This window comes from Pelodiscus sinensis, chromosome 7 (assembly GCF_049634645.1).
Source record: "Pelodiscus sinensis isolate JC-2024 chromosome 7, ASM4963464v1, whole genome shotgun sequence".
NCBI lineage: Eukaryota > Metazoa > Chordata > Testudines > Trionychidae > Pelodiscus > Pelodiscus sinensis.
This window is the reverse complement of record NC_134717.1, coordinates 9,040,754-9,067,601: the sequence shown is the minus strand read 5'-3', so window position 1 is coordinate 9,067,601 and position 26,848 is coordinate 9,040,754. Positions and strand designations below refer to the sequence as shown.

At 43.7% G+C, this 26,848-nt stretch overlaps 1 protein-coding gene and 1 long non-coding RNA gene across 9 annotated transcripts in view; one reads left to right on the top strand and one right to left on the bottom strand.

The window, feature by feature from the left end:
• Window positions 1–26,848, top strand: part of SEMA5B (semaphorin 5B) — a 372,195-nt gene that overhangs the window by 90,145 nt on the left and 255,202 nt on the right. The gene's annotated exons all lie outside the window — the stretch shown is intronic.
• LOC142830146 (uncharacterized) lies at window positions 1,372–13,346 on the bottom strand. Its single transcript, XR_012905122.1, has 3 exons — window positions 13,208–13,346; window positions 12,863–13,029; window positions 1,372–1,505 (listed from the first exon to the last, which is right to left on the bottom strand). It is a non-coding gene; the product is annotated as an uncharacterized LOC142830146 (long non-coding RNA).

Sequence of the window (26,848 nt, the reverse complement as noted above, 5' to 3'; positions counted from 1 at the left end):
GATGGGGCTGGGAGAGGGACGCTCTGGGAATGGGAGGATACACGAGGGGGTTGGGGCCCGCTCCAGTTCCAAATATTGGTGGAGCATAGGCACCACGAGCCCATACAACTCGCTGCCCATGCCTCTGCTGGCTAGCCGGCTCTCTCTCTCTCTCTCTTTCAAAGGGGGCGGGGGAGTGCCGGCTCCTCGTGGAACCCCTAGTTTTGCTTCGTGGAACCCCAGGGTTCCCTGGAGCACCAATTGGGAAACATGGCTCTATGCCATCATCTAAATTGTTGGTGAAGCTATTGAACAGAACCAGTTCCAGAACTAATCCCTGCAGGACCCCATAGCCAGCATGACTGTGACCCACTGATAAGTATTCTCTGACAGCAGTTATCCGAGCTGCTATACACTCACTTTGTCGCAGACCTATCTACGTTGTATTTTCCTAGTTTATTGATAACAAGGTCATGTGAGACTGTATCGCATGCTTTTGGATTCCCTTCACCACCAAGCCAGGGCTGCCCTTTCCTTGGCCTCCTGCTTGATAACCTCTGTGGCCCATCTTCCCAGGTCACCAGAGAGCCCTCATGCACCTGAGGTCATGGTTTCTAAGCTTCGGAGCTGTGAGGTTTCCATGGAAGCTATGGCTCCTTAGCAACCGCCTGAGCCTATGGCCCTGTGAGGGCATCGCTTGCCAGACAGTCTCATGGTCAGAGTTTTAACAGTAGAGCTCAGGTGTGGGGGAGAGGTGGTTGTGGTTAACCAGGACCGTTAACCAGTCAGTGACTGCTTATCTGTTAAACAGTTAACCTAGTAGTTGTTAACATCCGTGTTTTACAATCATCCTTTATATTGGGGGGAAAGGGAAGAGGCAACTGCTTTCTAGCAGGTGATGAATATTGCAACGTGTCAAAAGGTAATTGAATTTCCCAAATCTTAATGTGACTGCCCACCATACCTGGAGGAAATCAGCTCCTGAGCAGTCAGAGCTGACATCAGATCAAATTAGAAACTGGGTTCAAATAAAGTGTCTCAAACATTTTTTCATGCCCTCTACATTAAAAAAATGGTGGCCTATCTGCAACGGATGCTTTATCTCTGGAGGCCAAGCTTAGACAGCATCAGCTTGATTTACAGATTTGCATGGTGAATTATAAAACTTCGAGGACCCCCAATACACTCTTATTGAAGCCAGTGGGATGACAGTTCTTGGCGCCGAATACTAGAAAATTTCCATGTCCCTTCATGAAGTCATTTTAAAAAAATGAACTATTGGCAAGAGCCATTGGAATCTGCCTGGATTTATGTATTCATTCTTATTTATTAAAATGCTGTGAACATGGATTAGCTTTCATTGCTGGATATTTATTGGTGTTTTCCTCTGCACCTCCAAACGGGATCCAGCAGGGCTTTAATAAAGGGAATGAGAGGCCAGTTGGTATTGTCCCATATCTTGTGTGAGTGTTCCTCTTATCTTCTTGCTGACCTGCTGCTGGTAAAGTCTTTGAGCAAAACTTGACCTGTTTGTAGAAATCAAACACAGCAGCTGTTTAATGTAATACTCAGGGTATGTCTACACTACAAAGTTAATTCGAACTAACGGAGCGCTTAGTTCGAACTAGGAAAACCTCATTTTACGAGGATTAAGCCTAGTTCGAACTAGCTAGTTCGAATTAAGGGGTGTGTAGCCCCTTAATTCGAACTAGTGGGAGGCTAGCCCTCCCCAGGTTTCCCTGGTGGCCACTCTGGCCAACACCAGGGAAACTCTATGCCCCCTCCCGGCCCCGGACCACTTAAAGGGGCACGGGCTGGCTACGTTGCCCGTGCCAGGAGCAAGCCTGCCAGCACCCAGCCAGCAGACCCTGCACCTGGCACGGATCGAGCCACCCACCCGATGCCCCCCAGTCCTCCCCCTCTTCCCGGGACCAGGCTGGCGGCTCCCGGGAGCTTGCCCGGGACCACAAGAGGTGGGCACCTGCCTGGTCTAGTGCAGACATCGTGGACCTTGTCCACGATCTCCGCACTAGGCACAGGAAAGTGGCCGTCTAGGGCAGGAGAGCTGCCAGCGTGGCCACCCAGGAGCAGGTGTGCAAGAGAATCAAGGGGGTCCACTGAGACCCCCGACCCTGAGCCCTGAGCTTACAATGGCCGTCCTGGGTCAGACCAAAGGTCCATCTAGCCCAGTAGCCTGTCTGCCGACAGCGGCCAACCCTAGGGACCCTGGAGGGGATGGACCGAAGACAGTGACCAAGCCATTTGTCTCGTGCCATCCCTCTCCAGCCTTCCACAAACCTTGGGCAGGGACACCACTCCTACCCCCTGGCTAATACCACTCCATGGACCCAACCTCCATGAATTGATCTCATTTCCCTTTCAACTCTGTTCTAGTTGTAGCCTTCACAGCCTCCTGCAGCAAGGAGTTCCACAGGTTGACTCTTTGCTTTGTGAAGAACAACTTTCTGTTACTAGTTTGAAGCCTGCTACCCATTCCTTTCCTTTGGTGTCCTCTAGTCCTTCTTTATGGGAACTAAGGAAGAACTTTTCTGTAGGCACCCTCTTCACCCAACTCCTGCTTTTAGAGACCTCTTTCCTGTCCCCCCTCAGTCTCCTCTTTTCTAAGCTGAAAAGTCCCAGTCTCTTTAGCCTCTCTTCATATGGGACCTGTTCCCAATCCCTGATCATTTTAGTTGCCCTCACCTCTCCCAGCCTCTCTCTTCCCCCTCCCACCTCCTTTTCCCAGTCTCCCCAATTTTTGTTCAATAAAGACAGATTCCATTTTGGAAGACACGTTATCTTTATTTTGTACATCAATAAGAAGGGGGGCTAGGGAAGGGTAAGTGGAAGGAGGTGAGGGAGGAATGGGGCACGAGCCCCTGATGGGGAGGACTGGGCTGGTTCTGTGGGCTTCTGGGGGTGGAAGCTCTCCTGCAGCCCCCCAATTGCCCTCTCTCCCCAGATGGCAGCCTGCGGCAAGTGCAGCCGGGCTGATGGCTGAGTGGTGTGATATTCCCAGTGTGGGTAGTCCGGGCACTCCAAGCCAGGACTGCTTTGCAAGTGGGGCACCCCTGAGAACTGTCTGTCCGGGGTGGGGGTCGGGACCCTTTAAGCGCAGCCCTCAGCTAGCCTGAGACAGCGTCTCCACGCTCTAAGTCCTCCTCTGATGCCCTGCCGGCACTGGTTCCGGTCATCCTTAACCTCGGTTCAGGGTCCACTTAATGTGGACATGCTAGTTCGAATTAGCAAAACGCTAATTCGAACTAGTTTTTTAGTCTGGATCCGTTAGTTCGAATTAACTTAGTTCCAATTAACTAATTCGAACTAAGTTAGTTCGAATTAACATTGTAGTGTAGACATACCCTCAGAGACACTAACCCCAGCACTTGCAAGGGCTAACCCCTGCACTTGCAAGGGGTGAAAGTCAATGTTACTCTAAGCCCATTCCATCTCCTCTGATCCCACTCCTGGAGAATTGCTCATGCCATAGCCCAGTGCTTAGCACTTGTAACTGGAAAATGTGAAGTGCCAGTAAGGGAAATCCATGTATTTATTCTCCAGCAATGGCTTTGCATGAGGCAAGTCCTGAATGAAGAGTTTTGATCTAGTAAGATTTGCAGATTCCATATGGGGTGACACATGCCACCTGACTTGTGCAAACCTTTGGAGTATGGCTGTGGCTGATTTCTGCCCCCCTGGAGATGTAGGATTACAAAGTGGGAGTGGCTTTTCCTTTCCATTGTAGAGACACACTCCCCATGCGCTCATCCTATGTGTTCTTCTCCCATAATACTCTTGCCCTGTAGGAATCTGGTTTCCCCATATCTGTGACACCTCCTGCTCCCCATTTGTTCCTCCCTTGCTTTTCGGCTCCTTTTGGTGATAGTAGGAAAGACGTCTCCTTGGTTTATTCTGTAGCTTGTCTCCCTTTTCAAGCCCTGGATGTAGTTTAGGAAGGAAAACGGTATTTTTTATGAATGAGAGAGACTAAGTTTTCCGTTTCTCATCCCTCGTGTATAAATAATGTAAGGAAATATAATTATTCTTATGTATTGTAATTCTTTAAAGTAGGCTCCTTTGGAATATGTAAGACTGAAAAGATTCAGCCGTGTATAAATGGTTCTGGCTGAAATCAAGACTGGCGCTAGGCAAAAATGTTGTACCTTGTGTTTTCTCACCCCACCTCAGATGGCTCCATTGCTTCCAACAGGCCTTCCTCCATCTGTAACCTTTCTGCTCAGTAGTTTGTGGGTGATCAAAAATATCAGAGCTAAGGAACAGCACAGTTCTGGAGTAGCAATTGTGCTTTTAGGTGGTGTTGGCATGTTGGCACTTTGAGCTGGGGGTGTGATGTGCATCACGAGGAGACTTGTGCCTGCTCTGATTGAGCTCGTGTGCTAAAAATAGTGACGTACAAGCTGTGGGAGCAGTACCATGCTGAGCATGGTCCCATCTAAGATGCTAGGCACATACTCAGGGTGGCTAGCCCCTCCCACCACTTGCACCACTGTACTATAGCTAGTGCAGACATGTCTCCTTGATCTGGGAATTACACCCCCAATAGAAATGTAGACACATCCTTAGACATGATGCTCTATATCATGGGTTCCCAAACTGGGGGGCATGAAGAAATTCCGGGGGGGGCACAAGGCAACCCAGCCACAAACCCCTCCCCGTCAATCCCAACCCAAGTTTTGTTGCTATTTTTTTGGAAAGGTTTGAGGGTTTCTCAAAAATAAAAAAGAGGTTGTGATGCCAAAAAGTTTGGGAATTACTGCTCTAGATGGCTACCTACTTAAGGTGTGTCTACACCATAGCTATGGTGCTGCAGTATAGACGGTTCTTGAGTTGACAGAAGGGATTTTCCATTGCTATAGATAATCCAGCTTTCTGAGAAGCAGTAACTAGGTTGATGGAAGCTGTGTCTACTGTGGATTTTAGGTTGACCTATCTAAGTCACAAAGGACACAACTTTTTTCACAGCCCTGAGCAATGTAGTTAGGTGGATCTAATACTTAGATCAGTGTTTCCCAAATAGTGTTCTGCGGAACCCCGGGGTTCGGCAAAATGAAAATAAGGGTTCCTCAAGAAAATTCCATTACAATAACATTTAATGATTTAAAAAATAATAATTAATATTATGTGATTTTTTTTGTTTTTAAATATGTGCAATTAAACTAAATGTTGATCTCATTATCTTGTTTAGCATTTGTTTATTGTTGTTCTTACTTATTTGTGGTCTACTTTTTCAGCTCCATATATTAATTAGACTGTTATTAGGGGTTCCGCAAAATTATCTGGAGTTTAAAAGGGTTCCGTGGCCAAATAAAATTGGGAAACACTGGCTTAGATGTAAAGCGGGCCTAAGTGTGCTGTTTAAACCTCAGGCTGCCAGTGACTGAGAGCTATGGAAAGGTTTTATTGTATTATACACGCAGACAATTAGTACCAGCAAGAGCAGGGGTGGGGAACCACAGGCCTGGGAGCCGGATGCAGCCCCTTTCTTGCCTGGATGCACCCCCTAAGGTTCAAGGCTCCCCCCCCCCCCAGTATTGGGGGATCTGCACCCTACTGCAGGACTGGAGCACACAAAATCTACTAGCCTGGACCCGACAGTGAGGGTTTGGGGTTTTTTTTGGCTTCTCACTTGTGTGCAGTCCCCAACTCTTTTTCTGTGGATCAGTGGCACCTGCTCCTAAACAGGTTCCCCACTCCTGAGCTAGAGTGTCAACATCCCATGCTTGGCCACACAGTACTTCACTCGTGCATGCTTCCCCCTCTGCCCAGATTGTGGCGTTATCTGCAAGCTGGGAGGAGTCCTGATGCTGTCCGCTGTATTTCCTGTCTAGTGTAGCTGGCCAAACTGGCCCTGTACAGAGGGTCATGGAGTGATCCATTCAATGGGTTGGGTTGCTTACTCCTCTTGCAGGGCTTGGAAGGAATTGTGGCTACACCTGTGCCAGTACTGTTATGCTCCGCCCTTTACTCAGATCACATAATAATGTTACCATCAAGCCCTAGGCAACTTTCATTAATGAAGTTTTTTTTTCAAGCTGAATACTATCCTAGCTGTCATGTGAGATGATATACCCTAGATATCCTTTAAGCATCATAGTCTCTCAATTCATCATAGCTTCATACTATTTAAATCCCTTTTTAAAATTTAAATTGGAAAACATTGAAATGCTTCAGGAATATGACATAGGCTTTTGATTCTGATTTGTGTCAAGATTTAGAGGACAGGCCATTTTGTTAATAACCATGCAGTCCTTTTTCCGATAAATCCTCCCGCGGAGAGTGCATCTTTCCTAGAGGGCTTCGCAGCTGATTGTGGCCCCAAATTACTCATCAAAAAGTTAGTAATATTCTGTGTATGGCAAGCCCTGAATTATTACCCAGTTAATGATGCGGCAGTGTATGTTTCCAGCTGTGCTGCAGTGGCATGCAGACCTTGGCGGCTGTTGTGGAGCTCATCAAATCACTGCTGAGCATCATCCCCGATTTGTCATAAACCTAAAGGTTCCTTTGGGGAAAGAATGATATTGGCTGCTACAACCTTAGCGCATTATAGCTAAATTCTGTCACCATCCTTATAAAGGGGTTGGTGGTTTTTTTGAGGGAAATGATAGTGAGATTTACTGACTCATGATGTTAAGTGATATCCATGGAGATGCAATTTAGCTTATGTTGTGGGAATACAAAATTCAGTTTCCAGATGAGTTGCAAAACAGCTCCATTGGGCCTGATTTATTAAAGGAATTTAGGTGCCTAAAAATGCAGTTAGGAACCTAGTGGAATTGTCAAAAGCACCTAGAAATCACTGGGGAGCAAGACACATGTGCATAGAGCTGAGCAGATGATAGAAACTGTTTTTGCAAAAGCTTCTGCATTGCAATTAGCATCAAATTCCTAAAATTTCAAAATTCTCCGGGAATGAAAAATCTGAAAAGCACTTTCCATTTTTGGCTTTTTAAAAAGTTGTTGCTTAGTATTATGTTTAGTATTATAACAGCAATGGACATGAAAAGTAATTTCAGAATGATCAATCAAAATGTTTATTCTGAAAGTGCCAGAATGGGAATTTTTTTGACATTTTGTCAGAACTCTGATTCTTTTTTTTTCCCCCTCTGCAAATTGAAAATTTTGCAAAGCTGACACTATTTCATGAAGGGTTTTGACTTTGATGAAAGTGCATTCTTTAATGGAAAGTGGCTCAGTTAAAAATTTTTGACTAGCTCTACCAAGGAGCTTCTGAAATTTCCTCCAGGTATTAATCTGCATATTTAGGGGCCTGAATCACTTTGAAAATCTGACCCTTTGTCATGTGTTTCAGGTGTGGAACTGAAAAGACACAGAAAAGTAGGGTTTCATTTCTGGCTCTGCCACAGAGTTCCTGTGAATCCTTGGGCAAGTCACATGATCTGCTTGTGCATCAATTCCTCCTCCGTGAAATGGGGATGTTAATATTACTTTTGTGTCATTGTATTTTAAGAGATTCATGGCAGAAGGCTGTCTTTTTATATGGATTCATAGCACTCCACACAATGGTGGCCCAGTCTCAGGTAGAACTGCAAGGGGTTACTTTAATTCTCTGGTGTGTGTTTATAGGTCCTTTCCTCTGTTAATTTGTAGAGGATACAGTTTGTCATGCCTGCCAGCTCATAAGTTCAGCCTTTAGCAAATCATGTTTTTAGCGCTGGAGTTCTCTGGCTCAGTTCCCAATGCATTGGCCAGGATGGTGGCCATCACACTACTGCAAGAGCTATTAATAAGAGATCCAAGGACATTTTGTGTAAGACTGGAAGTTACAGTCAGTCCAGGCCCAGGCTACGGGGGAAGGTCGGCTTAAGGTGTGGAATTCCAGCTACATAAAAAATGTAGCTGGAGTTTATGGCCTCCAGAGGTCGATTTTGGCCGCTGCAGTCTGGGGGGTTGTTTTTGGCCTCCGGAGGTCAATTTCGGCCTCACCAAACTGAGTGATTGGGCAACAAAATGACGAATGAAATGTAATGTGGATAAGTGTAAAGTAATGCACTTTGGAAAAAATAACCCCAATTATACATACAATATGATGGGGGCTAATTTAGCTACAACTAATCAGGAAAGAGATCTTGGAGTTATCGTGGCTAGTTCTCTGAAAACGTCCATGCAGTGTGCAACGGCAGTCAAAAAAGCAAATAGGATGCTAGGAATTATTAAAAAAGGGATAGAAAATAAGATGAAGAATATCTTACTGCCCTGTGATGGGGACCCCGGTGGGTCTTGCACTCTCTCAGTGCCGATCCCGGTGTACTGGGGGGAAAAGCTGTCGCATGAGCCAAGACAGCTTTACGGAGCATGCTCGGCAGCTGCCAGCAGGCTCCAGTTTCCGCTTCGCCCAGCAAAGGAAGGTGGGAGTGGGGCCGAGGCGCCGGTAGGGTGGCCCCGGCAACTCCTGCGCAGGTGCAGTCGGACACTTAAAGAGGGCGCCACTGAACCCAGAAGGGGATGGGGCGCAGAGGCAGCAGAGACCGGATTCTTCTGCTCACAGGACACTGACCGCGGGAGCACCCCCAGGACTGACGCTGATTTAGCAAGTAAGTAGGAAGTGACCCAGGGCATGGCCGCTGGAAAGGCCCATGGGTTGGTGCGTTGAGGGAAGCTTCCCCCGACCAACCGGACAAGGGTCACGGACCCCAGTCCTTAGGGCCCTGGGTTGGGGCTCGGAGTGAGGGTGGGCCCGAATCCCCCTACCTACCTCAGCCACTCTGGGATAGTGTGGCGAGCGATAGCCAAGGCCTGTAGGGTGGAACCCAGAGACGAACGACAAACATGGGTGAGGCGCCTGCAAACTAACCCAAGACAGGAGGGGATTGGGACCATGGACAGATCCGAGTGGTCGGGGCAGACAGTAGAAGCCCTGCGGGATAGGATTTAGGACCCCCGGGGAGGGTAGACCGTGGGGACAGTCGGGCCTCGGTGGGGGTGCTGGATGGATAATAAAGGCAGGATTAGACCCTAACCTATTCCTGTCCTTTACACTCCCCTATATAAAACTATAGTATGCCCACATCTTGAATATTGCGTATAGATGTGGTCTCCTCACCTCAAAAAAGATATTTTGGCATTAGAAAAGGTTCAGAAAAGGGCAACTAAAATGATTAGGGGTTTGGAACAGGTCCCATGTGAGGAGAGGCTAAAGAGACTGGGACTTTTCAGTTTAGAAGAGAGACTGCGGGGGGATATGATAGAGGTATATCAAATCATGAGTGGTATGGAGAGGGTGAATAAAGAAAAGTTACTTGTTCCCATAATATAAGAACTAGAGGACACCAAATTAAATTAATGGGTAGCAGGTTTAAAACTAATAAAATAAACTTCTTCACACAGCGTGTAGTCAACCTGTGGAACTCCTTGCCAGAGGAGGCTGTGAAGGCTAGGACTATAACAGAGTTTTAAAAAAGAGCTAGATAAATTCCTGGAGGTTAGGTCCATAAAAGGCTATTAGCTAGGGGGTAAGGAATAGTGCCTCTGGCCTCTGTTTGTCAAAAGCTGGAGATGGATGGCAGGAGACAAATTGCTTGATCATTGTCTTCGGTCCAGCCCCTCTGGGGCACCTGGCACTGTCCATTGTCAGCAGACAGGCTACTGGGCTAGATGGACCTTTGGTCTGATCCAGTATGGCCATTCTTATGTTCTTATGACGTACCTTAAACCAAGTTTTGGTGCCATGCTTGCCGCGGGATGTCAATGGGAGAAATGTTCCCATCAACTTCCCTAACTTGTTGCATTGGAGATAGGAGTTGGAGTTGGAGTACCAGTGCTGACGGGGATGCCCTCAGCATTCGATTTAGCAGGTCTTTACTAGGTCAGTCTTCCTGTATATGTAGATATGGCCTCAGTGTCATGACCACATCCTAATTTGGGTAACTGCATTCTTTTTTTCGTAAAACCACTTGCATTTTTATTTGGATATATTTTTCATTTCCTTAATTGTTGTCTAGTGCTGTTAAATCAGCTGTGGAGTTCCATCCTAAAGATAGCTGAATTTCAATGTCCAGCAAAATTAGTCCTGTGTACTTCAAGATGCTTGTGTGCCTCTTAAAACTTCAAAAGCTTTGACTTGCTTCTAGTTTCGGCTTGGCCCCTAATCACCACGGTGAGTGCTCTACAACTACAGAAAACAGTGCAAAAAGTAAATGGAACACTGAGATGGTGAAGATCTTTCTAATGGGCAAGGCAACTCAGTCCAAGTCATCACTGGTATTGTTTTGCGGTGTCACTAATAGAATGCAGAAACATTTTCAGCTGTTTGAGATGAAACATACAGAGGCAGGTACCTTTCCTTGGCCCAAAACACAGAGAGGCTTTCAGGCCAGAAATGTTCTTTCTGTAGTCAGCCCCTGAAGAATCTTTTTGGCTTGAAGTCCTTGTGTGTAACAGTTTATATAGTAGTTCAATAAAATATACACATGATCTACCTTGTCTTGCTATCAGTACATCATCTGAAATGCTGCAGCAGCTAATGTTCGTTCATATTTGATTTGTGCCTAGTGTTTTTTCAAGGCTGCAAAGCCATCCATCCAGGATAGATGTCTGTCTCAGTACTGGCCTCTGCTGCTGCTTATATATATTTGGATAAATACCTAGCTATCCTCTGGTATTAATTCAATTTGATTTAAATATTGTGAACAGTATTCCCCTGCCAACTTGCCTTGGAGGGTTTATTTTAACATCCTGTGTATGTATGAGTCTGTGTCTTACTGTTTCTGTTCCAAATGCGTATGAGAAACGCAATGATTGGCCTCTGACACTGTATTCATACACATGGTCAGTTCACCCCATGGGATGTGTGAGTAATCCTATTGAGGCTAAAATTTAGCCTGTGCTTTGCAAGATCAGAGCTGGTGCAACAAATCATTGGAAAGCGCCAAGTCGCACCTGATTCTGCATTCTGTACCTGTTCTTATGGAGTTGCCATTTCTTATACTTCATCCCTCCAGAGAACAGAATGGGATAAAGTCCTCACATCTCTGATGTCATTTACATCGTGATGTCCCAGCATTGCCGTGACACATAATCATGACCCTGGGATGCAAACAGTACATCACAGAGATGTGGTGCTATTCATTTTTTTAACTTCTTAGAAAATGCTACCCCATTTCAGAGCTTAGTCCTTGAAAACTGCAGCATGTGGCAAACCTGATAATTACAGCTTATATGGTACAAAATATTTCATGCTAACTAGAGATCTCCATCATATCCTATCTTAATCAGTCCTAGAAGCAGTGACTAAAGCAGTCACTTGTGTCATTGTTAAATATTTAGAAAAGCAGTATTTGTACAACACAACAAAAAAAGCTACTCAAGCTAATAATGTAAGAGTTTGACACAATAGATTTTTATAGCCTGTGTGGTGCTGCTTGTAAATATGTGTTTAGGGAGATAATAAAATGCAGATCATTGACCTGATATGCCATAATATCATCTTCAGAGCCATTAAGATGTGTTGGTTGAATGACTATTTAGAATCTCATACAGGATGAGTCGTAAAAATTTGCATGAAAAGTACTTATATGTCCGAGGAAACGTTTCAAAGTGAAAGACATGGACCACTTGAATTAGTCTATACTTTACATCAACAGAGGCCAGAGTTCTGCCCAGGGGCTTATGTGATCCTCTAGTTCTCCTGATGTGGCCCAGTACAGTGGTGTGAGAGGTGCTGCCTACTGGATAGAACAAACGACTGGGAGCTAGGACTACTGGGTTCTGCTGATAACTCAGTGTAAACTCTGGCTAGTAAACTAAACTTTGAGTCTTGGTTTCAATCTTTGAAAAAAAAAAGTGCTATATTAGTGCAAAGCATTAGTCAGTGATGGTCTCTGTAGAAAGTCCCAACAAAGATTTCCCAAGGCGGGAGTCGTCCTAACGAGAAGCTACTTCCATGTTCTTCGGTTACTATAAGTTACCAGAGGGGAAGGCATAGTAAGTAGTTGGTGCGCTCCGTTGTTTGATAGCTCAATTCTAGGGTCTCTCTTTGGAGACAACAGGAGGTGGGAGTGCACTGGAGACAGAATGCTCATCCCTTGAGGACAGACTCCTTTGGCATATTGAACATAATTTCTGAAGGGATTTCCATCTCCTAAGAATGTGGTGGTGAAGCAGAAGAAAAAGAAGGGAGTTTCAGAGATGGAGATGGGGTTTTTACTCCTTGGCAAGAAAAATAATGGCAGTGACATGATACAAAGGTGATGGACTGTCAATATGGCATAATGCATTTAGACTTCCTGACACCACAGAAGAGTACTCCTCACCCCCCACCCCCCCCCCCATCTAGCCATCGTCAAGTTCCACCTGCAAGCCGGTGCTACTGGTCATTGATTATTCATGGAACTAAATAGACTGGATCCTTAATTTTTGAGAGATGGTCATCGCAGTGTGAGAGATGGGCGATCCCTCCCCAGTGTTACAAGGGAGTCTTTCTCCAAAACCATGGAATGAAGAATGCAGTATATTATGAGTTAGGTATGCCTGCTTCAGAGGAAAAGGAGAATCAGTCATTCTTAAATCTCTTAGCTGATGACTTGTCTGAATGCTGACACTGATGCCTTCAAAAATAGCCTGCCAAAGCGACTGTCCCAGTGAACCCAGTAGGAGGTCATTTCCATGAGTCATTTTGGAAACTTAAGAGCAAAAGCCTGCAGCACTTAGTTCTATGTTAGAGCAAAATTCCTTTGGAACACTGGATCAGATCCTCCTATCCATTTACCTCAATGGGGCTTTAGTCTCAGTAAATAAAGACTTTAGGACCTGGACCATTTGGGGTTGGGGAGGAGAGGTGTCTGTGGGATATGGGTCTATAGAAATGGGAGGACTTTAAAAAGTATGTGTTTTGACAGCTGACCTTGCCTGCTGTTTCCTTAAAGTAACAGAGCAGGCGAGAAGCGTGCTTTTCAGTGCAAGCTGGCAGAGGGAGCAGGGATTTCTCTCGGGGGTGCTGTAGTTCTGCTCCCCTCTAGATGACGCTAAGCTGCCCTCTGCTAGTGATGACTCTGTCTCTCCGGAAAACATCTATGGAAAGAGAAAACACTTGGCCTTTAGAGCACAGCAGATTCCACCAAAGTGATATGGAGCATCAAACCCATAGATGGGCCTGAACAGAAACCCTCTCTTGAGCTTGGGATCCAAACTCCATAATTGTCTATCTCTTTCTTTAATGGGCTACTCAAAAGATTACAGATCTGATTACCTCCAAACTTTAGATGAAGATACAAACTGTCTGATTCAGGCCCACATTGCTGCCCTCCCCATGTTCATCCACCATCGGACTCTACAGATTACTCCATCCAACATCACTGTTCCAGCACAGCCTTCGGAGGAGACGGAATTCTTCCTTCGCTGCTGTTTTCATTGCTTTCCCTTTTCCCCCCTCCTCAAAGTTGAAATGTATCCTCTTTGCATTGGGCTCAGATTTTATTAGCAAAGGATCATGCATCTTTATTAACCTTTCAGTTAAGACTGCACCAGTGGTGTGAAACAGTATTCAGCAGTGCATCTGACATCATAAAAGCCACTGCAGGTGTCATGCAGTTTTTAAAAATACAACACATGAAGTTGTTTGGCCTTCTAGTAAAGAGATTAAATCTTTGTGGGGGTTTTTTGTACTTCCTGGTTAAAGACGTGTAAATAAACATGGTGAAACTGTCTTTGTAAAATTATAATTAGAAAACATATGCGGATGGTTCATTATTTTTATGAATCCCAGTTCATGATATTTAAGAGTCTATTGCAAAGTTCCAAAAATAATAAAAAATCAACACTAAAACTATACTGCTGATCCAAGTAAGGGAAAACTTTGTCAGGCCATATAACATTGGGCTATTTGTACTATTTTCCCTGTTGTTTATCTAAAGCACATTACATTCAGTGGGTTTCTGCTTCTGGCAGTTTAAATCTCCATGAGTTTAAGAGCCTTTGCCTAATTAAGACCATCGAGATTTTCACCAAACAGCTACAGTTCCACTTAAAGAATAATTTCTGTGCCATTCTGCTCTCTGGGGGAGATGAGGCCAAAATTAAAAATAAATAAATAGAAAAAGAGAGAAACAAGAGAAATAAACAGATTCAAACTACATAAAATATTTCCTGTAATGTAACATGGGGTCTGCTAGATGGGTCTCTAGTCATATTATTATTAAGTTATTTGCAAATAAATCATGGAGGAGATGCAAAAGATTTTATATTGTGAATTAGTGTATATGTGTGTTCTCACAGAGGCTGTGTAGCCTGCTTTGCTGCTTACTACCGTTTAATTAAACTGATCAGACGAGATTTATTGCTTCAATTCACTGATGCTGCTTCTGAAATACAGCAGCCTGATTCTATTAAGCCAGCACAGAAATGTCATTTTTAAAAATGGCTTTGTGGGCCTGATTTTCACGTACATAGATTCCTGCTAATCAGGTCCTGTTGTTTTGTTTACTTGATTCACTTTGGAATATGCTCACTGCAGCACTTGTCATGTCTGCTTATTTAAAGGCTTTGGAAATGGAAGCAAGTGGCTTGCACACCGGCATATTTCTTTAACAAAAAGCAGCTCTCTATTTGGTTATTGAGGTTGGGAAGAGAGAGGGGATTTGAGACCGAGAAAGAAAGCACCATGTAAACATACAGAAAGATCTGCATAGTTTCAGGAGTGGATTGGACTCAAGTTATATGTAAAGAATGGCAAAGTAATGCATATCAGATGCCAGAAGATGCAAATAAATTAAGTGTTACTAACAACCAAATTGTGCCTCTCTTACACGCGTTGAGTAGTGACTTAGTCTGAAGTAAGAGGGCTGTCTTGAATAAAGGTGATACAAATCTGGCCCTTTGAAAGCAGTCAGGAAGGGAGAGATTTGCTAATGGAGGATGACAAACTATCCGTTTGGGATACGATGCCTTTGTAAAGAACAAATCTACGCTTAAGACCTTTTTCTTGGAGGATTTCTCACATGGGTAAAGGAGTTTGAAGAGCCACTTACTACATTTTGCTCAGACCACCCATGGGATCCCATGTACAGGGACAGCATTCTTACTTAATCGAACCAAAAAACCCGTAAAGCTTAATAGTGTAACTAGATGGGCAGCCAGCATGATAGACTTATGAGGGTTAAAGGGAATTTGGCAGCTTATTTGTCAAAAGCAGTGTGTAATGGGGAGACAATCAACTTAAGGGTCATAAAATACCAGGAAGATGAAATGACATTAGAAACACAAGGAACAGTGGGCTTCAACCTAATAAAGAGCACATGCAAATTGGAAATGAGGAAAAACTGTCAGATGGTTGAGGGCAATTGGACAATGGAGTAGTTTGCTTAATGAGGTAGTCACAGCAAACTCAGGAGAGCTGTTGAGCTCTCTAGATTCAATAAGTATAGTGTTGAATTTTTCCTACCTTGACCCAAAAGTTTGGATTAAGTGACCCAGCAATCCTGTTCCAATCCTATCCTCTGTGGCCATTAGTTGGGTAATAATCTGTATATGAGTAAAAATGTGTTACAGAGAAACAAGATTCTTAACCTTTAACAGTAGAGAGCATGAGAAAGAGTCAGACAGGGTCCTTGAATTACAGCTGTGCTCTAGTTTCACAGTAAAAGCTGAAGATTGAAGTGCTTAATTGTTTTTCTAGTTGAGATTTAAAGCCTTTAGTTTCACAGTATGCAGTGTCTGGGCAGTCTTGTTACCATGTGAAATTGACAAATGACTAATTTACTTCTGGAATGAATTAAGATAAAACAAATTAAGGACACTTTAATTTAGAATAAGAGTGTCCACACAGGGCTTTAATGCAGTTTAACTAATCTGGGTTAATTTCCACAAGCCCTAACTTCCTTAGATCCCTTTGAAAGTGAAACTGGAATTCAAGACTGGATTATTTTAGTTTTGTCTTTTCTTGGACCGCAGCTGACATGGTGGCTATTGTGGTTAATGCCAGAACATTTTTTTAAAGATCAAAAATTTAATCGTTAATTTACAGTCCTCACAAGATGTTGAACCATAAATGCTCTATTTTATCTTTACAGATATTGTACCAAGTGATGGGCAACCAAGATTAGTGAGCGGGCTGCATGAATGGCCCTCCTTCAGCTTAGTGGGCTGCAGGGTAGTTATAAACAAGACAGTCTCTTGGGATAGTGTAGTTTTGCTAACTCTGCTTGTGTACCTAGAATTTCCAGGGTTTGCTGATTGGATGCAGAGGAAGCACGGCTCTTACAATCAATGCAGTGTGTAATCAGCAAACACCTCACTTCACATACCCTTGCTTTATGTGCATGTCACTTTAGTAATACCGATAGGGAAAACAAACTACATGGATGGAAGCCAGTGTTATCTGGCAACCTTTCCCGCAGACAACAGTAAACGGGCCATACATAGAATCATAGAACACTAGAACTGGAAGGGACCTCGAGAGATCATCGTGTCCAATTCCCTGCCTTCACGGCAGGACCCAGTACCGTCTAGAATATCCTTGATAGATGTCTATCTAACCTGCTCTTAAATATTTCCAGAGATGGAGATTCCACAACCTCCCTAGGCAATTTATTCCAGTATTTTACCACCTTGACAGTTGGGAAGTTTTTCCTAATGTCCAACCGAAACCTCCCTTGCTGCAGTTTAAGCCCAATGTTTCTTGTCCTATCCTCAGAGGCCAAGAAGGACAATTTTTCTCACTCCTCCTTTTGACACCCTTTTAGATAACTGAAAACCACTATCATGTCCCCTCTAGGTCTTCTCCTTTCCAAACTAAACAAGCCCAATTCTTTCAGTCTTCCTTCATGTTCTCTAGACCTTTAATCATTCTTGTTGCTCTTCTCTGTACCTTCTCCGGTTTCTCCACATCTTTTTTGAAATGTGGGGCCCAGAACTGGACACAATACTCCAATTGAGGCCTGATCAGCGCAGAGTAGAGCGAAAGAATGACTTCTCATGTCTTTCTCACAACACTCCTGTTAATGCATGCCAGAATCATGTTTGCTTTTTTTTGCAACAGCGCCACACTGTTGACTCATATTTAGCTTGTGGTCCACTATGACCTTTAGATCCTTTTCTGCAGTACTCCTTCCTAGACAGTCGCTTCCCGTTCTGTATGTGTGAAACTGATTCTAAGTGGAGTACTTTGCGTTTGTCCTTATTAAATGTCATCCTGTTCACCTCAGACCTTTTCTCCAATTTGTCCAGATCATGTTGAATTATGACCCTGTCCTCCAAAGCACTTGCAACCCCTCCCAGCTTGGTATCATCTATGAACTTAATAAGCGTTCTCTTTATGCCAGGGCTGGGCAAAATACGGCCCAAGGGCCGGATCTGGCCCGCCAAGCCACCAGATCCAGCTCACGGTCCACTCTGCCAGGACTCTCAGGCACACGTCGCTGCCGCGGTTTAAAACACAGTCCCTGTGTCTCCCTGTTCTGCAGGGAGGGGGAGGCTTTTGTGTGATCTCCCCCGGCCCCCAGCCTAATCCTCAGCTCCTATTGGCCAGAAACAACTGGCTAATAAGAACTAACTTCAGCCAATCTCTCAGCTCCTATTGGCTGGAAATAGCTAGCCAATCGGAGCTGAGAGATTGGCCCGAGAGTCTGGGGCAGTGCAATCCTCTTTCCCTACCCTGAGTTGAGAGCCACGTGGAGGGAGCAGCCTGTATTTTCAAGCGGGCTGGGGCTGCAGCAGGCAGGGAGCCCAGCCTGTCTTGGGGGTGCTGCAGCCTGCTGACCATAAGACATTTAGGTAAACTCCTCCCAGCTGGCACCTGCCTGTGGCACCCCAATTCCCTTCCCCAGATCACCATCCAAACTCTCTGCACTCCCTGCTCCAGGTAACAACTCCTTCCCAGACCTTGTACCTCCTCCTACCCCCTCCCCCAGGCCAGAATCCTTTCCTGCACCCACACTCCCTCACTGACCCTGCACCCCAATCCCCCGACCCAGGTCACAACTCCTCCTCCACCCAAACACCCTCTCAGACTCCATACCATCTCCTGAACCCCAGTCCCTTACCCCGTGCACCCTTCTGTACCCACCCTCCAACCTAGACCCCGCACACTGTCCACAGACAAGTGCCTCCCTTGACCACTTACCGAAACCTTGGAGTTGCCCCCCCCCCACCAAAAATTATTGTCCACCCCTGCTCTATGCTAATATCTAAATCGTTGATGAAGATATTGAACAAACTGGTCCCAAAACAGACCCTTGCGGAACCCCATTTGTTATACCTTTCCAGCAGGATTGTGAGCCATTAATAACTATTCTCTGAGACTGGTTATCCAGCCAGTTATGCACCCACCTTATAGTAGCCCCATCTAAGTTCTATTTGCCTAGTTTATTGATAAGAATATCATGCGAGACCGTATCAAATGCCTTACTAAAGTCTAGATATACCACATCCACTGCTTCTCCCTTATCCTATCAAAGAAAGCTGTCAGATTGGTTTGACATGATTGGTTCTGTACAATCCATGCTGGCTGTTACCTATCACCCTATTATCTTCCAAGTGTTTGCAGATGAATTCCTTAATTACTTGCTCCATTATCCTTCCTGGGTTGTTTTTATTTCCCATGTTATAGATGGGCACTATATTTACCCTTTTCCGATCTTCTGGAATTTCTCCCATCTTCCATGATTTTTCAAAGATGATAGCTTAAAGGCTCAGATATTTCCTCCATAAGCTCCCTGAATATTCTAGGATGCATTTAATCAGGCCCTGGTGACTTGCAGACTTCCAACTTGTCTGAGTGATTTTTAAATTGTCCTTTTTTTATTTTATCTTCTAAACCTACCCCATTCCCACTAGTATTCACTATGTTAGGCATTCCCTCATCATCAGACTTCTTGGTGAAGACCGAAACAAAGAAGTCATTAAGCACCTCTGCCATTTCCAAATTTCCGGTTACTGTTTCTTTTTGCTCACTGAGCAATGGGCCTATCCTGTCCTTGGTCTTCCTCTTGCTTCTAATATATTTATAGAAAGTTTCTTGTTACCCTTTATGTCTGTAGCTAGTTTGAGCTCATTTTGTTCCTTTGCCTTTCTAATCTTGCTTCTGCGTACCTGTATTGTTTGCTTATATTCATCCTTTGTAATTTGTCCTAGTTTCCACTTTTTATAGGACTCCTTTCTGATTTTTAAATCTTTAGATCATGTAAAATCTCCTGGTTAAGCCAAGGCCGTCTTTTGCCATACTTTCTATCTTTCCTGTGCAGTGGAATAGCTTGCTTTTGGGCCCTTAATAATGTCCCTTTGAAAAACTGCCGACTCTCTTCAGTTGTTTTCCCCCTTAGTCTTTTTTCCCATGGGACCTTACCTACCAGCTCTCTACACAGGATCCTGATGGGGTGCATGTGGCCTGTGGGCCACAGGTTGTCTTCTACTGTGTTGTACTATTCATTATAAGAACGTTCATGGAAAATGGGACCTTGTACAATAGTGTTTTTCAGACCATTTTTCTTGTGACTGTAAGAAAAACATTTATCTACATGACCCAAAACAAGTCTTCTGACTATAGCCTTCAAAAAATCCTAACAAAGGCATAAAGGAATAACTTTAACCGCTTCACTTCCAAAAAAACCCAACCCCTTCAGAAATAACAATCCCTTCTTCAAGCAGGATGTGCGCAGAAAAGCTCATGATTCTATTTATATCTTTTGATTAGTCTCCAAAGTGCTACAGGACCATTGTTGTTTACGTTTTTTTTTTAATTCCAGACTAACACGGCTACCCCTCTGATGCTTCACTTTAAGTAATAACTAAAGTTAGATATTAACGTTACTTATAGGGGCAGCCCGTCCACATAGGTGAATTAGGCGGTCGCCTAGGGCGCCAAGTTAAATGGGGCACCAAATGGTGGCACAATATCATTGAGGGGTTTGGAGGTGGGGGCGCCGATTGCATGGTTCGCCTAGGATGCCAGTTGCTGGCAGCTAGTCTAGGGCCGCCCCTGCTTATAAAACATTTTTAAATATAGTATAATGCAGTGAAAAAGGTGATCATGTTGAGTTTCGCTTACTTAATGTGATGGGTGGGTCTACCTGTTGTTCATAATCTTGTTGCAATCTGGATTTCCACATGACAGCGCCACCTGACTATCAGATACGCTGTTAAGTCATTTCCTTTTTTTCTTTTCTTTTTAACCTTGTCAAAATCAGAAATCCCAGTTCACTCAAGTAGTTTGTTGTTAACTGTAGCAACAACAGAGCACTAATCTTACTTACCAGTGGATATTCTTTGAAAACACTTGTCCAAAACAATGACAAATTGAATGACTTTTGGCATATTTTCAGTGTGCTATCACAGGTGATTTTCAGCAGCTCTCTTTCTTGCTCAAGTTTAGCTTTTTTATTGACTCAAGTTTTTTGAAAGCAGAAGGCTCACCCACACTTTCCCTTCAGATTATCATATCCTTCTTCAGGGATGTAGCAACTAAAATTGTCAGAGAAGGAGAGATAACTGTATGACACTTTACATTTCATTCACTTTTTCTGCACTGATGCCATTCTCCCGGTTTTGTAACTGTTGGGAATATGCCGTTGCTTGGACAGTTACTTTTCAAGTGCGCTTGCCACAGTGCTAATGACTTTTGGAATGCTTCTATCTATTCAGAGTGTTGAAACAAACCACTGCCTCATTCTTGTAACTTCAAATTCGGTTAGTTTAAAATTGAGAAAATGTCAGCGAGCTATGACAACTTTATTAACCACCTGTCGTTGCCAAACAAATTTGTCAAGTTAGATTGTTTTTCTACCAGGAAAATGTGAATCTCTTTCCTGTTAGGGAACTCATGTAAGCACCCTGCACTGAGAGAGCCACTGTGCTTCAGTGTGAAACAGTAAATGAGAGAACTCTCCTCCCCGTTTCTGAGGATAACACTTCAGAAAGCCTGTTGTTCTGGTAGCTTCCATTAACGAAATTAACAGTTTTCACTACTTCCTTCGGTATTGCTGAAAGATCAGAGGAAATCCCCTTAAGCTTCCTGCTAAATGAAACAGTAATTCCAAACAACCAGCTGCTTCAGATATTTTTTCACAACTCCTCTATTTGTCATATTTGCTCCACCTTTCACTTGTAATTTTTTTGCAATTAGCCCAGTCAGATTTGCATTTTTCCAGTTACACAGTCATGCAGTGCTTTAGATATCCGTGCTCCTGTTGCATTGGTTGTTAGTCAGACGACATGACAAATCTTTCATATAGCCATCTTGCCGTGCCTCCCTCACATAAAATTAACAGTGTTTCCCAATTTGAAATATCTGTACTCTCATCAAGTTGAAGAACAAAATACCTGCTTGCGTACCTGTAACCGGGTAATAAGATGAGCTTCCAAATGCTCTGTAGTATCACGCATCCACTGAGACACTGTTTAATGACTGAGAGGAATACATCTCAATTTTTCAATAGAATCTTTTAAAAAATTGTATCATATCCAGAGATCGTGGTAAAATAAGTTTTTCACCAATTGTGTGGACTAGGAATGTTAGCAAATGTGTTTTTGGGTAAACGTGTAACTGTTGAATTTTTGTTTACACGCAGGGGGAGATGGAAGAGGCAGTGGTGCAGAGGAGTTGGGGGGCAGGCAGCAGCCAGTACACATGGAAAGCCAGCTTTTAAGCAGGCTCCCCAGCAAGGACTGGCTCCTGCCTGCTCCCTCTCCTCCCACCCCATGCTGCTGCCTCTGTAGGAGGCAGGAGGGGTGGGGCCGGCATCAGCTCCTGACTCCCACAGAGGCAGAAAGGGGTGTGTGTGTGTTAGTCGTTAGGAATAATCTATAAGTCCAGGCTTATTGGTTAATTGTGTTAACTACATGCTAACGTCTCTGCTATGGATCATTTTCTCTTAATGGGATGTTACATTTGGACCTCTCTAACCCGGCACCCTTGGGACCTGACCAGTTCTGAATGAGGGATTTTGCTGGACAAGGGAAAGTCATTTCTGGCCCCCTTGGCACTGCCCCCATCCCTGACCTGGCTGGCCTCCTAGACGGCTTCCCACACGCTGCTGGCTCGCTGCCCTCCTGGGCAGTTGCCACTGCCACAGCTCCAGGATGCAGCCACACGCTGGGACTTCTAACCCCACCAGGCAACCACGCTCCTGGACTTCTGGCCCTGCTGGGCTGCCACCGCTGTTGCTGCAGCTCGCAGCCCCACCAAGCAGCCATGCACTGGGTCTCCGTAGAGAGGCGCCCCTGAAAGCACGTGTCGCAGCTTGCCTGACCAAGCAGGCACAGGAAGTATCCACCCTCTCGGTGACCTCCCTGGCGTGCTTCTGGGGGCTCTAAATCCGAGGCAGGCTCCCATTAGTGTGGACGCACTATATCAAAATAATTCTGAGCAATTTCGATGCTCTTCCATAGTGGGGACACACTATTTCAATTTTGTTATTTTGGGAGTTATTTCAAATTTACTTATTTTGAAATAATTTCCTAGTGTAGACATGCCCTAAGGTGCCAAAGGACTACTCATGGTCAACTTTAATTGTAAACTCCCATTTGTAAGCACCTTATTGTAAATAACACACTGTGGCTTTGGATTTGGAGTTGTGTTAGCTCGATGAAAACATGTTGCAAAAAAGCGTCACTATATTGCCTACTCCATACTGCCTACTCCATTATTTGCTTTTCTGTTTAGTAGTTGGTTTGGACAAGGCCAATGTGGCAGAAGTGTGTCTGTTACACTAGAACTCTCTGTTGCAGTTACGTTTGTATTTTTATTTTCAGATGTAGATGCATCTCATGACTGGGTTTCTCAACTTCTTTTTCTTATTACAACACTAATCCACTTTTTCAGGATTAAGGTTTGTTGATTAAGCCTTGCAACTGGAGTCTCCACAGTGTTAGCAAACCTGACAGTGTGTGGAAAGCACTCTTGCTACGAGACTGCATTCATAACCGCTATGTTGTGTATGCATGTGGTGTGTAAAAAACTCTTTGCAAATAAGCAAGTCTTACCGCAAATACGTCAAAAGTCTGACATTTAAATGATTGAAATGTTATGTAATGAAGGACATTTTAAGAGATCATGACACCTTAAATTTGCAAATGATCCAGTGCCTAATATTCCACGACCCAGTATGGCGACACAACCTTGAAACTGCTGATATGCAGGGGTGTTGTTTCCTTTAACTTAAAAAAACAAACAAACCAACCCTAACCACCTTTTTTTTCTGTGGAGGAAAAATGAAAAAGCTGGAAAACTATGACGGCTTTATGAAATGAGATGCAAATTACATACTGCTGGGACTTCACCTCTTTGTGAAAATGGGCCAAACTAATCCTAGGTTTAAGTCCACTGAAGTGAGTGAATAAAGAAATTGGTAGCATCGCACCTGCGAGGGATTTAGCCGAGGGAATTACACACTGAGGGAAATGATTAGCAAAATAAAATGTATTCATTTCTTTGTGCCACAATTACACAGTTTGTTACTCGCCTCGTTTTTAAATACATTGACAATTGTAAAATGCCTACTTAATGAGGTTCCAGAGGGATCCTGATTACTGGGTAATGGTCACCAAATGGTAATTTTTACTGTTTTTGAAGATGAAGTGTGTTGATATATTTCTCCATATGAAAATGGCAAGTATTGCACAAAGCAACTGATGACTATTACATGCTTGTAACAGAATTCATCTAGTGGTTTAATTTGTTTAGAAATTAATACGTCTCATAATGATTCTCAGTTATCTGGAAGTACCTTTTAAAATTGTTTAATTTCATATGATTTAGAAAACAGTCACAGCGATTTGATTGGAAGAATTTTAGAGACCCAACAATACACAGCAAAAGAGAGAAGAGGACTAAGTAATAATGCTTTGTAGTTGTATATTCAAGTGTGTTACAGTTACTGATTAAGCTTTATAACATACTTGTGAGGAGATATTATTATTATTTATTATTTATTTTAATAGAGGTGGGTAAATTGAGGCACATAGATAAGCTATAGTGGTCCTTTTATAACCACTACTCTCTACTACAGAGGTTTTCAAATTCTGGGTCACAGTTTTTAAGGGTAAGCCGCTAGCTGGCTGCAAGACATTTTATTTACCTGCGCGGGATACTACTTCCCACAACTTCCATTGGCTGGGAACAGCGATCTGCAGCCAGTGTGAGGTGTGATCGCTCATACCTGCGGAGCAAAGCCTCTTGCAGTCAGCTAGCAGCTTTGCCTTACAAAGCTGTGCCTCAGAGTTCGAAAACCTCTTTTCTACTGAAACAAAAGACAGGACTATGCAGCACTTTAAAGACTTAACAAGATGGTTTATTAGGTGCTGAGCTTTCGTGGGCCAGACCCACTTCCTCAGATCAATTTGTGGAAGAAAATTGGCATGACCATATATACCAAAGTGATACAATCAAAAAACAGTGAACACATATAAAATTGACAAATGAGATTTTAGAACGGGGGAGGGGGTGAGGGGGGGAGGTTAGTTTCTGTGAGGTAATGATATTAGGGGTGATAATTGGGGAAGCTATCTTTGTGATGGGTGAGAATGGGTGAGGCTCTTTCAGAGAGAAAACTGTTGCCTGCCATTTTAACCAGACTGACCATTCTCTCAATGACCTTAAAACATGCATATTGCTTCAAAGAGATTTTAACTCCAGACTTCAAAGAGAAGCCTCAGAACTGTCATTCATGCTTAAATTTGACACTTTACTTATGGGCCTTAACAAAGATGCTAATTATCTCACCCATTACAAAGATAGCTTCCCCAATTATCACCCCTAATATCATTACCTCACAGACACTAACCTTCCCCCCTCCCCTCCTCCCCCGGTTCTAAAATCTCATTTGTCAATTTTATATGTGGTCACTTTTTTTTTGATTGTATCACTTTGGTATATATGGTCATGCCAATTTTCTTCCACAAATTGATCTGAGGAAGTGGGTCTGGCCCACGAAAGCTAATAAACCATCTTGTTAGTCTTTAAAGTGCTGCATAGTCCTGTCTTTTGTTTCAGCTAGACCAGACTAACACGGCTGCATCTCTATCTCTTTTCTACTGGTTAGAGTTGTATCGTCATTTAATAGTTGGTCTAACAAGAGGTTGTAATCTCTGATACTCCTGGAAAAAACCAAATGCTGAAGGCTCTCCTTTTGTTTCAGTGGCTAAGGCTATGTCTGGGCCACAAGATCCTTAGAAAGATCCTTACATCAGTTCCCATATTTAGCATGTGTGTGGCATAGGAGGTGATTGTGTTATCTATATGTGGTCCCAGATTTCACTGTCAAATGCCATAATCTCTCGCTCTTCCGTGTGTACTACAATTCAGTGATTGATGGGATATGTTATCAGATGCAGTGTGTTTTCCATTGGCTGATAGTAGGCCTGAGACACGGGGACTTGTTCTGATCTCACTTTCACAGGTGTAAGTAAGGAGTTACTCCAAAGAAGTCAGTGGAGTTTCACCAATATAAGACTAGTCTGAGGGTAAAGTCAGGCCCTAAAAGGGTACAGCTCTATGTCAGAAACAATGGAAATGAGGAATGCAGTAGATCGGGGTGAGGAACCTTTTTTGGGTTGGAGGTCTCTGACCCACAGAAAAATCAATCGGGGGGCCGCACACAAGTGAGAAGCAAAAAAACCCAAACCAACCCTCTCTGATGAGGCCCACAACTGAGAAGGAGAAAGACACTCCCCACGTTCCCCTCATATACCAGAGCCTGGGGGGAGGGGGATCCAAGCTAGTAGATTTTGTGTGCTCCAGCTCCACTGTGGGGTGGCGGGGGGCGTGGTGTGTGGAGCATAGGCTCCCCAATGCTGGGAGGGGGGGAGCCCTCAGCCTCAGGGGCTGGATTCAGGGAAGTCAGGGGCCGCATCTGGCCCTTGGGCCTTAGGTTCCCCACCCCTGTAGTAGATCTTATAATGCAAAACTAGGGAAGAAATTATCTGAAGTGAAAATGGGTATTTGTTCAAAAAGATACTACACAAGGTTGCTCTTTGCTGTTGTGTAGAGTGGGTTGGAAGATGGGTTTTGTTCCCATGTAAGCTTTTTTTATTTTTACAGAAATCCGTCTTCAAAATTTTCTGGTTTTCATTACAAAATGGAAAACTTTTCAGGGGTTAGCAACTGAATGTGAAAACCCCAAAATTTTAGATGGAAGTCTAGTTTCCAGCCAAAGAAAGCATAAGCAATATTTGCCAAAACAGTAAGAGCAGTATAAAGGTTGACGAATGGCAAATCCAAATTAGTAGCAGCCAATACAATATGCATTAAAAATGGTACTTTTCCAAAGCAGACTATGTCTTGAGGGCAACGAGAGCGAGCATACTCAATTTTACCTCTTGTATCCTGTAAATACTTGAAAAAAAACACAACAAATGGTCTGGTAGCACTTTATAGACTAACAAAACATGTAGACGGTATCATGAGCTTTTGTGGGGCTGTGCCCACGAAAGCTCATGATACCGTCTGCGTGTTTTGTTAGTCTATAAAGTGCTACCAGTCCATTTGGTTTTTTTTTCTGTAACAGACTAACTCGGCTATCCCCTGAAGCTCGTAAATACTTGAGTTACTCCTTGAGATTATGCCAGTAGAATTGCACCATGACCCAAGAAAAGTAGATATTTCTCCATAAACATTTAAAGAAACATTGTAGTCAAAAGTGCATAGCATGCTGTGTTCTACAAATAATATATAGCATGTGCTCAACAAAACCCTGTAACTGGGTGATGGTCTATGGCCTATGAAGGTCAGACAAGTTGATCAAATAGTCCTGTCTGCCTTTTAACATCTGACATTCCGATGACATTACTGTTATTAATGTGCACGCTACTGTGCATTGTTTTTGTACGTTCACAGCTGCAAAAAAACAAAGCATGCTTAATTAAAATGCACCTTTATATTGAGAGTTGAATAATGTCCCTA